We start from the raw sequence: 15,917 nt of genomic DNA, 5'->3' as shown, positions 1-15,917 counted from the left end.
CTTGGGCTCTCACTCACTCTCTCTCAAAGAAGTAAATAAAAATCTTTAAAAAAAAATTAAAGATATACTGGATGGCGCAACTTTACAGCCTGGCATAAGGGACTTTGGTTTCTTTCCTTTATTTTTTATTTTTTTGAGAGAGAGAGAGAGAGAGGGAGTGCATGGGGTGGGGCCAGGGAGAGGGATGCGGAGAGAGAGAATTTTAAGCCAACTCCATCCTGAGTGTGGAGGCAGAGGCAGAGGCGGGGCTCCATCCCAGGACCCTGAGATCACGACCTGAGTGGAAACCATGAGTCGGAGGCTTTAACTGACTCTGCCACCCAGGCACCAGGGGACTTTGGTTTCTAACTGCGCTCCGTGGAAGTTGTAGTAGGGACAGCCAGATTACCTGGGCTAAGATAATGCAAAACGTACATAAGGTAGAGGTGGAACCATCTGAAAAGGAAGATCTGCTTCCTTGGAGTTGTTCACCATCCTGCCTTTGATCCCACTTGCTGTAAGTATCCACACTGTTCTGCATTCCCGGGTTTTCATCAAGTTCCAGGGACTGGCCTTTGTTTAGAGCAATGTTCCGATGTTCGTCATGCAAATGTGGTTTTGCTTTGAATAAGATTTCAGTGTGTTTGCTGCTCCACAGATGCTTTGAAGCACCTGTGCATCATGCAAACCTAGCTTTGGGAGCCTCATGAATTCTGAAATGGGTCATGCTGTGACACAAGGGAGCTTGTCAAAACCTCTTTTGTACTCCTACTTCCAACTTTGTTTTTTTTTGCCATTTGCCAATATCCAAGTTTTCAGTAATTTTCCAGCTACTGAATGGAGTTTCTTTTTGTTGACCCACAAATAGGCAACCCGAAAGGATGCTTGAGCAAGGGCTCGTCAAGCATAAGATAACCCCACCCTACCACATTTTGGTACTCGGTTTTGGACATCTTTGGCTACCTGTCATAACCAGAGTCACTGTTCTGTGTGTGCCTTTCATTTGGCACACAGAAAATTACAGGTCATGCCAGAAGACATATAGAGTTTGCTGAGGAAGTAAAATATCCCCAAAGTGCGAACAGAGCTGACCGAATTCAAAGAAAGCCACGGCATTCCAGACCATATTGCCCTGTGTGGGCTGCAAATTTAGCCCTGACCACCCACCTGGATGGAGACAGCTCACCTCCGCTGCACGCAATTCACCAGGACACACGGTTCTCTGGCCTTCCTAACACACCTGTGCTGGCCAGGTTGGATTCCAAAAGAACTTTCCGACTACAAACACATGCAGGTGATCATGTACCATGGGCAGTGATCCACACCGGCTGAGGCTTGTATCCATTTGTGATTTCTACCATCCCAGCATGATCTGCAGTTTTACATATTTATCTTCTAAAGGAATCTGACAGATCTCATTCCAAGAGGAGAAGCTTGCCCCCCTAGTTGAGGATCACTGCTTTAGGGAGCAGCAAGGGAAATCTAGGGTATCTGGAGAGGAGAGGAGAGGAGAGGAGAGGCGAGGGAAAGGAAGGAGGAGAAGGAGGAGGACTAGAATATGGATGACTTACTTTCTCAAGTGAGTCAAATCCTGAAGGATATGGTCTTCCAAAGGAAAACTGGTATTAGATTCAAACCCACTGTTTTAAAATAAACATTACCAATTTTTTTCCCATATGAATGCTTGTAAACATTGTAAACATTTGCCCCATCAGAATCCTCATCACCTGAGTCAGATTGGGCTGTTGTCACACCCACACCACAGAATGGGTAGCTTAAACAACAAGCATTCATTTCTCACGGTTTTGAAGGCTGGAAGTTGAAGATTACTGGCAGATTCCTTGTTGGGGGGGCCCTCTTCCTGGCTTGCAGAAGCCACAATCCTGCTGTGTTGTCCCATGGCAGAGGGGCGAGGGGTGGCCCTCTGGTCCTCTTCCCTTCTTTTTCTTCTTCTTCTTCTTCTTCTTCTTCTTCTTCTTCTTCTTCTATAACATATCTATGTTTATTTAAATATTAAAGTCATGTCTTAAATCACTTCTCATGAAATAAAGTTCATGTTCCATGTTTTCCCTCTGGCTTAGAGAACTGCGTGGCCTGGCCCAGCAGCCCTGCGTGCACATAACTCCATTTGAGAAGTGTGACCCGAGTCACACACTTCTGGACCACCAGCAAGGCGCTTCCCGAGATGCTCTCCCGTGGTTGGTCATGTCAGTGAATAATGGCCCTTAAAGACATCCACCTCCTAGTTCCCTGTGAATATTACCTTCTGTGGGAGAGGGAATTTGCAGGTTTGAGTTAGTTCAGGGTCTTGAGATGAGTCTGGATTATCTGGGTGGACCGATGTCATCTCAGAATGTTCCTATAAGAGGGAGGCAGGAGGGGTCAGGAACATTGGAGAAGGCAGAGTTTGAAGTGATGCACTTCAAAACTAAGGGAGGGACTGCAAGCCAAGGAACGCAGGCAGCCACTGGGAGCTGAAAAAGGCAAGGAAATGGATTCTCCCCTCTGAGCCTCCCAAACGAAACTGCCCTGTCGATACTTTGATGTTAGCCCAATAAAATTAATTTTGAATTTCTGACCTCCAGAACTCTAAGAACAGATTTATGTTGTTTTAAGCCACTGAGTTTATAGTGGTGATTTAAGAACAGCAATAAAACCCTATTACCGTTGGGGCACCTGGGTGGCTCAGTCGTTAGCATCCGACTCTTGATTTCAGCTCAGGTCCTGATCTCAGGGTCCTGGGGTCAAGCCCCACATCAGGCTTCTTGCTCATCGGGGAGCCCGCTGGAGATTCTCTCCCCCTTCCTCTGCCCCTCCCCACCCCCTCAAATAAATAAATAAATCTTTAAAGAAAAACTATTACTGTTGATATTAAAGCCCAGAAATCTTTGTTTATATATTCATTCTTTTATGCATTGCTAAGTAAATGAGGAAAACAACAGCAGTGTGCACTTATATTGCAGTTAGTAAGTACACACTTCTTGGGTGTGCACTTATAAAAGCCCATTTTCCCAATTCACAAGGGAGAATGCACTTCATGCGTGCTCCTTTGATTCCATTTTACTGTCCCTGTCTGCTTAATGGCCTGACCTCTTCCATTTTTTTCCTTAAAGGACAGGTGGTGAGGAAAGAAAAGAAAAAGCAAAGATGCTTGTCCAGTCAGTAACCCCAGGTGACCCCGACATATCTGATGATGTGCTCCTCAACTGGCAAGAGTGTCTATGTTGAGACACTTGGTCAAGAATAACAGAGGAGGGGCGCATGGGTGGCTCAGTCGGTTAAGCATGATCTCAGGGTCCCGGGATCGAGCCCCACGTTGGGCTCCCTGCTCAGCGGGGAGCCTGCTTCTCCCTCTCCCTCTGCCTCTCCCCCTCGCACATGCCCTATCTCTCTCTCAAATGAATAAAATCTTTAAAAAAAAAAAAAGAAAGAAAGAAAAGAAAACAAAAGAAGAAGAGCAGAGGATCATGATGCAGAGTGACTGTCTTAGCTGGTTTTGCCACCCAGCAGGAGTTAAGGGGGCCCCTCGGTCCGTCCTTGCTGCTGAAACTACTACAGACTGGGTGGCTTATGAGCAGCAGACATTTCTTCTCTCAGTCCTGGAGGCTGGAAGTCCAAGGGCAGGGTGCCAGCGCGGTCGGCTTCTGGTGATGACCCTCTTCTGGGTTACAGATTCTGACTTCTCGTTGTGTCCTCATGTGGCAGAAAGAGAGTTTTGAGGTCTCTTTTATAAGAACACTAATCGCATATTCACGAGGGTGGTGAGGGAGGGTGATGATCATACCTCATCACCTCCCAAAGTCCCAACTCCTAACACCATCACATTGGGGGTTAGGATTTCAAAATATGCATTTGTTGGGGGGGAGACACAGACATTCTGTTTATGGGGGGGTCCTGACGCCTAACTCCAGTCTCATTCCTGGTTTCTCTAATTCCTCTTAGAATAATTTAACTGATTCATCATAGGGAACGTTCATTTTGTTTTCATTTATGGTAAAAAGTTGAAATACAGCAAAATTTTGTAGTATATGACTAATTTTAAGTATGCTTTTCAACAAATTGATATGTTTATTATTTTTAAATTCTCATAATGGGACATTTCAAACATCTCTAAAAATAAAAAGAACTGTGTAAGGAAGCCCCATGTATCCATCACCCAACTTTAATAATGATTCATACATGGCAGAGCCTACATCATCCCCCCAACTACCACTGGAGTATTTGAAAGCAATTCCAGACACCACATTATTTCATCAGTAAATACTTAAGTGATTATTTTAGAGTTTCGTCAATGTAAACAGCACAAAATTCAAAAGGTAGGAAGCAAAATTGGGAAGAAGGAAGTCATGGTGCTCCCCTGTCCCCCTCCCGTCAAGCTTTGCTCCCAGAGGCAGTGACTATAACTAGTTTCTAACTACAGTTGACCCATGAACACAGGGGTTGGGGGCTCTGGCCCCCCACACAGTCAAATATCCGCATGTAACTTTGGACTGCCCCAAAACCTAACTGCTAATACCTACTATTGTCCAGAAGCCTTCCTGAGAACATAAACAGTCCATTAACACATATTGTGTATATGTATTATACACTGTACTCTTATAATAAAGTAAGCTAGAGAAAAGAAACTGTTGTTAAGATAATCATAAGGAGGGGCGCCTGGGTGGCTCAGTAGGTTGAATGTCCGACTCTTGGTTTTGGCTCGGGTCATGATCTCCTGGGGGGTGAGATCGGGCTCCCAGTTGGACTCCATGCTCAGCAGGGAGTCAGCTTGAGGATTCTCTCTCTCCCTCTCCCTCTGCTCCTCCCCCCACTCATGCACATGCTCTCTCTCTCTCTCAAATACATAAATAAATCTTTAAAAAAATCATAAGGAAAATACATTTACAGTACTGTATGGTATTTATTGAACAAAATCTGCATATTTAAGTGGAGCTGAGCAGATCCAATCTGTGTTGTTGAAGGTCAATAGTAGCTCTTCTAAATGGAGGCACCACTTAGTCTGGCAAAAAGGAGATTTCTTCTGAGAAATTGGCATCTGAATAGACAGACTGAGCTATCAGTGTTTTTCATTGATGGCACTTCTGGTAAGAATAGTTAGATTGGACTACAAACTGAGCACATTGTAGGTCAATTAATATCTGTGGCTTGATTGATCCTGGAGCTAACGATGGATGTTACTCAAAATTCAGTTTGTATTTATTTTTTTAAAGATTTATTTATTTATTTGAGAGAGAGAGAGTGAGTGGTGGGGAGGGGCACGAGAATCTTAAGCAGACTCTGTGCTGAATGCTGAGACCAACGAGGGGCTTGATCTCACGACCCTGAGATCCCAACCTGAGCTGAAACCAAGAGTCACATTTAACCACCTGCACCACCCAGGAGCCCCAAAACTCAGTTTTTAAAGCACCCAGTTTTGGGGCGCCTGGGTGGCTTAGTTGGTTAAGCGACTGCCTTCAGCTCAGGTCATGATCCCAGGGTCCTGGGATCCAGCCCCACATCAGGCTCCCTGCTCAGCGGGGGGCCTCCTTTTCCCTCTCCCTCTGCTGCTCCCCCTGCCTGTGCTCTCCTGCTCTCACTCTCTGTCAAATAAATAAATAAATAAAATCTTTTAAAAAAACTAAAAAAATAAATAAAGCACCCATTTTGCACCACTCTATCTTGGCCATACATAGAACATAAGAACTAGAAGGGCCCCTAGCACTAATTTAGTTGAGCCCTGGGAGATAAGAGAATTAAGACCAGGGAAGTCAAGCTGGTGGCAGATAATTAGAACATCATTCTCCTGCATCCAGTGCTCTGTCCGCTGTGCCCTAAATCCTTCTCCATCCTGTCCATGTTGGAGCACATTAGATGTGCTCCCATTACCATTAACCATAATTAAGGGCAGATGTTGCGTTCTTTTAAATTTGCCCTTGGAGAAGGAATCCTTATGGTGTTTGATGGAACAGCCAGAGCTGGCCACAGAAAATTCTTCCCAGGATTCAAGACACTCTCCAACGGAAACCAGGCAGCAAAACATTGCCCAGGGCCCACAATGGACTCTACTGCTTTCTGCTAACTGCACTTGGGTCGCCTTAAGCTCAGAATGCATTTGTGCAGCACTGAAGAGTTCCCAAAGTTGCCTGACATCCAACAGTTCATGTGTTCCTCCTCCTTTAAGGTGAATATTTATAACCCTGGCTTTCCATAAAAGAAAGTAAGATTCAGACATGCTAAGTGAGCAGCCCAAGGAGTGTAGTCAGAAAGGGGCAAAGCTATAGCACTGAAACGGTGGCCCGTGGCCCCCAGCCCACTTTCACAGCTGGCTCAGATACAAAACGGGGGACATGTCTCTATTTAAGGAGAACACATAACACTTGACCACTGTTTTGGAAGCCCATAAGCACGGTATGTGTTTGTCCTGGCACCAACTTTAATTTGGCAACTTTGGAAAGGGCAATTCCAGCAGAGGGGCAAACTGGGAGTGTGGGGGATTATAAGCAGCTTATATTTCTGGAGCAGGGAAATGGGAGTCTGGCAGCAGTGAGAGCTGAAGCCAGGGAGGTAGGTAGCAGCCAGCACGGAGGAGGGCTTTGTATACCATGAAGACCTTGGATTTTATCCTCTCGCTAGCAGATGGGAAGGCACCAAGGACTCTAAGCAAGGAGTAATATGGAAAAATTTGCATTTTAAAAGGGTATTTGGTGGCTGAAATAACGGTGCCAAGACCAGGGGCAGAGGGATTAACCGGCAGGCTACACATTGGCCAAATGAGACAGGGTGAGAGGGTGGGGCTGGAAAGAAACACCGGGTCCCGAGGTCCAAGTCACGGAGCCCGCGAGAAAGGTGAATTTATTTCCATCTTAACATTGCAGGATGTGGCACTGTTCTGGGGTTTAACTTTTATTGGAAAAAAAACCTGAAGACATAATGAACACATGACACAATGCTTGGGGGCTAAGTGTTCAGCCCGATGAGTTTTTTTTTTTTAATTTTTTATTCAAATTCAATTTAATTAACATATCGTGTATTATTAGTTTCAGAGGTAGAATTTAGTGATTCATCAGTTGCATATAACACCCAGTGTTCATTCCATCAAGTGCCCTCCTTAATGCCCATCACCCAGTTACCCCATCCCCCCCCACCTCCCCTCCAGCAACCCTGTTTGTTCCCTAGAGTTGAGTCTCTTATGGTTTGTCTCCCTTTCTGTTTTTATCTCATTTTATTTTTCCTTCCTTTCCCCTGTGTTCATCTGTTTTTTTCTTAAATTCCACATATGAATGAAATGATATGGTATTTGTCTTTCTCTGACTGACTGACTTTGCTTAGCATCATACCCTCTAGTTCCATCCACGCCGTTGCAAATGGCACAATTTCATTCCTTTTGATCAGCCCAATGAGTTCTGACCACTGTGTAACCCTTGTGTGGCCGCAAGGACGGCGGCTGACAGGTAATTCCAGGTGCAGACAGTGGGAGAAGAGAGCAACGTTTTTCTTTCTTGTTTCCCTCCCACACACCTAAGACACGTTGTCCATGGAACAATGCAAGCATTACAGCCTTCCGATTTCTTCCTGGTCCCCAGTCTTCTGGATGACCGGAGGGAAAACACAGAGAGAAGGCACAGGAGCAAACCCCTGTGCCAAGTATCATGGCATCAACCCTCCCATTGGCAGCCTGACCACCAAACCATGAGATAGAAATGATGGTGCCTGGGAGGCCGTCTGGGCTGTGAGCTCGAGGTCAGACTCAATGGACATTTCTCAGCTACTCCCCGCTCACAGTGCTCACCCACGAGCGCTCCTGGCAAGGACCTCTGACATAGTGACAGCGCTCATCCCCTCCAGAAGCGCAGAGATGAGGCTGGAGCTCGGCCCAGGTCAGCAATGGCCAGGAACAGAGGCCACCACCTCGCAGCTCAGGTGAGCAACGCCGCGGGGTCATGGAGGGCTCGGAGGGTTCGAGAGACAGCCGGTGCCTCCACGTGGGACCCGAAAGGCCAGGGTTCCCGGTGCTGGGGTCCTTAGGCCCATGGCGGCCGTGCGGCTAACGCACCTCCTGGCTGCCGCTGCCACAGAGAGAGGCTTCAGGAGCCGGAGTTTAAAGCCAGAGGAGCATGAAAGTTATAGGCAGAAGGTAACTGCAGTTGTTTAAATGGCCTGCATTTCTTGTTTCTTGATAGCCCTGGGAGATGGTTCAACGGCAGGATCGTCTTCCCTCGAGTTATACCAAAGAGCTCAGCTTTTCCGTTTTTTATCCTGATGACAGATTTGCTCTTTTTAAAATGTCACAGAACAAATAGAACTGTAAGTGATGCTGCCTGCTTTTCTGTGGCTCGTTTCAGGTCCTTTTGACAGTTCCAATATGTCTGTGCTCTTGAGAAATGGATTTGGGACAGAGAAAGTAAGAGCTGCTGGAAAGGCAGTAAATGCCCAAGGGCTGGGGCTGGAGCCCGCTCCGGGGAACGCGGACCGGGAGAGAATGTCACTCAACTTCTCGAAGGGTTTCTGCGCAGATACTTGTTCGGCAGGATGGCAGCCCATTGGACTTTGCTTTGTGATGACCGCTATTCAGAAGTCTGGGTACCTCGCGAGGAAATTCTATAAAGTTTCAGTGATATTTAGAAGACTTCCCACAACACACTGTCAAGTTAAAAATCACAGTTCATTCTGATCCAGTTTTGTCCGTTTGTGGGGAGAAAGCGACTGGGAGGGCATTGTATTCCTTAGGATTGGGGGCTGTAAAGAACAGAGACTCACCAAGATTTCTCAAAAAAACAAACGAACAAAAAGCCAAACCAGGTTCCTTGCAAGGAAATACCTGCACCAAAACACGGGAAAAGTTGGGAAGCAGTAGGAGTGAGGATTATTCTGGAATCAAGGCAGGTCCAGAGGCCTCAGCAATAGAAGGCGGACCTCCGAAGGCTTTGCTCTGTGGTTGTGACCAGTCGGCTTCCCCACACCCTCTTCCGTAGTTTCTCGCCTTCTCACACCTTCTCCTTACGTTTCCTGTTCCTCCACAATCTGGGCTTGCACAGGACCCATCAGGGCTGCGCTGATCCTCCTCGTGTGCTTCTTTCAGCCAGGTCGCCCTGGTAGCCACCGCTCTGTCAGCAGCTCCTGGTTCTGACACCCAGGAGAGGCGCGCTCTGGCCCAGCCTGTCTGTGCCCAGCCCGTGGAAATTAGCCTGCATTGGGCTCCCTGCGCTCCTGGTCCAAGTGCAAGGACCGGGCTAACGTGGTGACTTTGATTTAGCGCCTCCGCGCTGTGGCCGGTGGAGCAACCGAAGGTGCAATCAGACCAGCCCCACAACACGTTCAGCTGACTGAAAGGTGAATGATCAGGAAGGGTAGCAGCCCGCGCTGGTGACGGGGCACCCTTCCTGGGAGCGCGGTCACCACTGAGGCTCTGCGCCCACTCCCCGCGCCTTCCCCACGCGGCCGGAAGAACGTGCAGGGACTCAGGCCGCCGTCTTGCTCCACATCTAGTCTGGGCTTGAAGCACCCAGAGGAGGACCCCCAGCCTTGCCTGCCAGGCCTCTCTGCTCAGTTTCCCTGTTTTCCAGCAGCAAAGCTGAATTTGAGGACGATTGGATTGTCAGTTGTTTTTTCTATCCGTCTTAGGAAAATCAAGCATTAAGAAAAAAAAAAAAAGTGTATGTTTGTTTTTCTTTTTACCGAGGCCTCGAAAACAGGAGACGGATGGGAGAAGTGACCAAGAGCCACAGATGTCAGGTGACGCACGTGCAGGAGACGTGCCTCTCTGCGGAGGGGAGCACACCTCGCTCGGCCCACCAGACTCCTAGGCAGCCACAGGGGAAGGCAGGCGCTCTGCGGTCTGAATTTTGTCTCCAGAACTGCCGAACACCTGCACCTCTTGAATTTCATTCAAGATTCCGAAGCAATAAGAGAATGTGTTCTTTCAAGAGGTCGCATCCATTTCTGGAGCCTGGAGCCTGGAGCCTGAGCGGGGCTGGCATCGTGCCACTAGCCCCAGGCTGTGCTCTGGGCCCTTCTGGAAGGAACTCTGTGTTCGGAGCTCTGTACTTGTGTAACAAGGTCCCTCGGAGGAAATCTGGTATGTCTATACAGAACCACTCACAAAAGGGAGAGTTGTAAACACTCTCCTAGACAAGGGTTGCTTTAATAAGTTAACAATTACCTTAAAATGATTACACTCCTGTGCTTCCTCCTCTCCACCCTGGGGGTTCTGGGTCCCGCCACAGGCACTGGGCTCTTTATAAAACTGGCAATCGCGAGGAAATGCCAAGGCAAGAATGTGACGGAGTCCCCTTTATTGGGGCAGGAGGAACCGGGGACATAGAAAAGCCGTGAGGAGGCAGTCATCTCAACAGAGGCAAACTACTGCTTAGCATGTTTTCTGTGATTACAAATACATTCTTCTTAAAGATCCTTCTCCTGGAATTTTAAAATGAAGGCCTGGAGTTTCTTGCTGGTGTTTTTGTTGGTTGTGATTAGTTTAAGGAAGTGGAATGCAGCCGTTTAAATGAATGCTACAGACTGAATTTATACTCCTGACCTCCTCTGTAAGGACAAAGAAGTAAATCCCATGATAGTAAAAGGCACAAACCACATGACTAGACCTGTCCTAAAATCTTACTGCTCAAATCTTAGATCCTATTTGGAAACTATTTATTAGAATTTGAGAACTGTAAATATGTCATTATCCAAAACAGGACTAGATCAACAGGTGGAGTCTATCAGAATAATCAAGACTCCTTAGGTTAATATTTTTATTAGAGACTGGGTATCTAGTCACTCACAGAGACATTTTTTCTTGTGTGTGTGTGTGTGTTTTGTTTTTTTTTTTTGCTGCAGAATGGACTTTTTTAGGAAAAATATCTATTCATGTCTTTTAAAATTTGAATTTTATTTAAAGTAATGCCTTCTCATGGCTCACAATTCAAAGGTAAAAAGGGCATACAGTGAAAGTCTCCTTCCTACCCCGTCCTTCAGCCTCTAATCTCCCCTCCCTGGAGGCAGCCAATGTTTTCATTTTCTGGTGACTCCTTCCAGACACTTGCTTGCATACAAGCTAATATGTACATAAATTTTTCTGTTTTACACAAACTGTAGAATATTATACATAATTCTACATCTTGCTTTTTTCTGTTAACAATATATCTTAGACAGTCTCCACTATTCTGCACCATTATTCCATTATAAGAATGTACCATCACTTACTCACTTACTATTGTTGGACACTTAGGTCCAAGACTTTGCATTACAATGTTGAGTGGATGCCCTTGGGAGTAGTATCTGTAGGATAAATAGCTGGATCAATGCAGATCTGCCAAGTGCACCGTCCCCAGCAAAGAGACTGTGGAAAACCGCATGACCCATGACTGATTTCCTGCAACCTCTCAATGTTAGGCGTAATACGACTCTTGGAACATTGCTGAACTCTTTGAACATTTCGTAGCTGAAAAATGTTGATCATTGTCAATTTTGATACACGAAAATGGTATTTCCATGCTTTTATATGTTCATATTATAATTTGTATCTCTGAAATTTTGAGAGAGGTTGGGAATCTTCCATAGTTATTGGCATTTCCTTTTCTTTGAATAGTCCATTTATATACTTCAACTATTTTATTATCAGGTTGTAATTCTTTTTCTTACTGACAACAAAATAATTTTTCCAACGTATCAGGCCTTTTTCATTGTTTATGATTTTTTTTTTTTTAATTCCCAAATTCAAGTTTTGGCTTTGTAGTAAAATGCATCAGTCTTCTCTTTACTAGCTATAAAACTTTTAAATTGTAATTAAAATAGCCTTTCCTACCCTAAGATTAAAAAATAATTCTCTTTTGGGGGGTACTTTTGTAGTTTGATTTTTTTATCTTTAAATCTTTGATTGATACAGAATGTATTTTGGTATAAGGTATGAGGTATGCTTTTAGTTTTATTCTTTCTCAGATGGTTAACACTATGGAATGAAAGTCTGTGCCCTTCCCAAAGTTTATATGTTAAAGCCCTAACTAATCCTCAGTGCGATGGCATTGGAGGTGGGGCTTTGGGGAGGCAATTGGGTTTAGATAAGATCTAGGGAGTACAGCCCCCATGATGAGATCAGTGTTCTTATAAAAGAAAGGAAGAGACAGAGATCTCTCTCTGTGTGTACACACCAAAGAAAGACCATGTGAGCACATAACCAGGATGAAGGCCCTTCCCAAGAACTTGACCCTGCTGGTACCCTGATTTCAGACTTCCCAGCCTCTAGAACTATGAGAAATAAATGTTTATTTTACTTGTATTTTTTTAAATATTTTACTTTTTTATTTGAGATGGGGTGGGGGCACAAGCGGGGAGGAGAGGGAGAGGGAGAAGCGAACTCCCTGCTGAGCAGGGAGCCCGATGCGGGGCTAGATCCCAGGACCCTGAGATCAAGGCCTGAGCCGAAGGCAGCTGCTTAATGGATGGAGCCACCCAGGGGCTCCGAGAAATAAATGTTTATTGTTTATGACACCCAGTCTGTGGTATTTGTTACAGCAACCTGAGCTGACTAAGTTACCCAATTGTTCCCACATTTATCTAATAACAATTTTGTACTGCTATGTAACACCACCTTTACCTTATTCTTTACATTTTGTGCATTTAGAACTATTTCTGGGCATACCCATACCATAGATACATATGTTAATATGCTAGTACCACACTGTTTTAATTACCATACCATTTATAACATGTTTTAATATCCCTGACCTGATTTTAAGTGTATTTTATAAGCAATTTAGTATTGGTGTTCTTTTGATGCAAGCAACAGAAATAGATTCTTTTTTTTTTAGAGAGAGAGGGGGCGAGCACACAAGTGGGGGGAGGGGCAGACAGAGAGGGAGAGAGAGAGAGTCTTAAGCAGGCTCCACTCCCAGTGTGCAGAGCGCGATGCAAGGCTCCATCTCGTGACTCTGAGATCATGACCTGAACCAAAATCAAGAGTTGGATGCTTAACCAACCGAACAACCCAGGCACCTCAAGAAACAGATTCTTTTGCAAGGAAAAGCTTTTAACTGGAAGGTTGTTGGGGTAGATCTCAGAATCAAAGGAATCAAACTGGGAAGTGTAGGAAGTAGGTCAACTGCAGAGAATTCTGTTGGTAGAGCTTCTCTCCAGAGTGGTGCCATGAATGTGACTGAGGTTCTGGGTCACTATCTTCAAGTTCCAAATTCTTGAGCTAGAGATGGAGTGTCTTGCCGGATCAACACAGAAGAGGCCACAGTGAAAAGGTCATGGTGAGTAGGAAATTGCCCCAGTTAACGTGCCATTTTCATTCTCATCCTCTAAAGCTATGCAGAAAAGTCTTCAGGGAGCAAAAGCTATCGAGAGCAAACCCAGGCAAATTACTTAGCCTGGACCCTGGCAAGGGCGGTGCAATTCCACCTGGGCCAAAGACACCAGAGAATCAACGCAACAGCCCCTCCCCCAGAAGACCAGCAAGAACATCCAGCCAAGACCAAATTTACCAATCAATGAGAACGGCAGAACTTCAGCACTAGGGGAATACAGCACATAGAATTCATGGCTTTTTTGCCATGATTCTTTAGTCTTTCAACTTTAATTTTTAAAATTTTCTTTATTTTTTTCTTTTTCTTTTTTTCTTTTGATTTTTTTTCTTCTTTCCTTTTTCAACCAATTTCTTATCAATTCCTTTCTTAAAATCTTTTTTAATTTTCATTTTTACAGTCATATTCTATCCCTTCATTGTATTTAAACTTATTTTTTGTATAAATATAAATTTTTCTTTCTTTAAAATTCTGGGATGCAGTTCCTTCTAACAGACCAAGATATACCCCAAATCTAGTGTCTATTCACCCACCTGATCAGATTCTCTCCCTTTTTTTTTAAATTTCTCATCTTTTTCCAAGCAACTTGTTATCAATTCCTTTTTAAAAATCTTTTTAAAATGTTCATTGTTACACTCATGTTCCATCCTTTCATTGTATTTAACCTTATTTTTGTATATATATATATAAGTTTTTCTTTCTTTAAAATTCTGGGATGCAGTTTCTTCTAACAGACCAAAATAAATGCAAAATCTAGTGTATGGCTCTGTTCTATTCATCAGCCTGATCATTCCCCACCCCCACCTGCCCCCCAGTTTCAGGTCTCTTCTGCTTTGTTTAGTGTATATTTCTCTGGGGTCATTGTTACCCTTTTAGCATTTTGTTCTCTTATTTCACTTAGTTCATTTATTCTTCTCTGGAAAAAATAACAAACTGGAAAAACTCACATCAAAAAACAGAACAAGAAGCAGTACTGACTGCCAGGGACCTAATCAATACAGACATTAGTAAGATGTTGGAACTAGAGTTCAGAATAACGATTATAAAGATACTAGCTGGGCTTGAAAAAAGCAGAAGACACTAGAGAATCCCTTTCTGGAGAACCAAAATCTAACCAAGTTGAAATAAAAAACGCAATTAATGGGATGCAATAAAAAATGGAGGCTCTAACTGCTAGGATAAATGAGGCAGAAGAGAGAATTAGTGATAGAGAAGACCAAATGATGTAGAACAAAGAAGCTGAAAAAAAAGAGATAAACAACTACTGGATCACGAGGGGAGAATTTGAGAGATAAGTGATACCATAAAATGAAACAATATTAGAATAATTGGGATCCCAGAAGAAGAAGAGAGAGAGGGGGGCAAAAGATATATTGGAGCAAATTATAGCAGAGAACTTCCCTAATTTGGGGAAGGAAACAGGCACCTAAATGAGGGAGGCACAGAGAACCCCCCTCAAAATCAAAAGGACAAGAACCATATGATCCTCTCAATAGATGCAGAAAAAGCATTTGACAAAGTACAGCATCCTTTCTTGATTAAAACTCTTCACAGTGTAGGGATAGAGGCTACATACCTCAATATCATAAAAGTCATCTATGAAAAACCCACAGTGAATATCGTTCTCAATGGGGAAAAACTGACAGCTTTCCCCCTAAGGTCAGGAACACGGCAGGGATGTCCACTATCACCACTGCCATTCAACACAGTATTAGAAGTCCTAGCCACAGCAATCAGACAACAAAAAGAAATCAAAGGCATCCAAATCGGCAAAGAAGAAGTCAAATTCTCACTCTTTGCAGATGATATGATACTCTATGGGGAAAACCCAGAAGACTCCACCCCAAAATTGCTAGAACTCATACAGGAATTCAGTAAAGTGGCAGGATATAAAATCAATGCACAGAAATCAGTGGCATTCCCATACACCAACAATGAGACAGAAGAAAGAGAAATCAAGGAGTCGATCTCATTTACAATTGCACCCAAAACCATAAGATACCTAGGAATAAATCTAACCAAAGAGGCAAAGGATCTGTACTCAGAAAACTATAGAACACTCATGAAATAAATTGAGGAAGACACAAAGAAATGGAAAAACGTTCCATGCTCATGGATTGGAAGAACAAATATTGTGAAGATGTCAATGCTACCTAGAGCAATCTACACATTCAATGCAATCCCTATCAAAATACCATCAACTTTTTTCACAGAACTGGAACAAATAGTCCTAAAATTTGTTTGGAACCAGAAAAGACCCTGAATAGCCAAAGGAATGTTGAAAAAGAAAACCACAGCTGGTGGCATCACAATTCCGGACTTCAAGCTCTATTACAAAGCTGTGGTCATCAAGACAGTATGGTACTGGCACAAAAACAGACACATAGGTCAATGGAATAGAATAGAGAACTCAGAAATGGACCCTCAACTCTATGGTCAACTAATCTTCGACAAAGCAGGAAAGAATATGCAATGGAAAAACGACAGTCTCTTCAACAAATGGTGTTGGGAAAATTGGGACAGCCATTCACAGAAGAATGAAACTGGACCATTTCCTTACACCACACGCAGAAATAGACTCAAAATGGATGAAAGACCTAAATGTGAGACAGGAACCATCAAAATCCTTCAGGAGAACACAGGCTGCAACCTCTTCAG

The 15,917-nt window shown here is 44.1% G+C and overlaps 1 protein-coding gene across 7 annotated transcripts in view; it reads right to left on the bottom strand.

Moving 5' to 3' along the window:
* TWSG1 (twisted gastrulation BMP signaling modulator 1) overlaps positions 1-15,917 on the bottom strand; it is a 145,058-nt gene that overhangs the window by 10,802 nt on the left and 118,339 nt on the right. The gene's annotated exons all lie outside the window — the stretch shown is intronic.

This window comes from Halichoerus grypus, chromosome 13 (assembly GCF_964656455.1).
Source record: "Halichoerus grypus chromosome 13, mHalGry1.hap1.1, whole genome shotgun sequence".
In the NCBI taxonomy this organism is placed as follows: domain Eukaryota; kingdom Metazoa; phylum Chordata; class Mammalia; order Carnivora; family Phocidae; genus Halichoerus; species Halichoerus grypus.
Note: the sequence above shows the minus strand (reverse complement) of the source record. Positions and strands in the feature narration are given on the sequence as shown.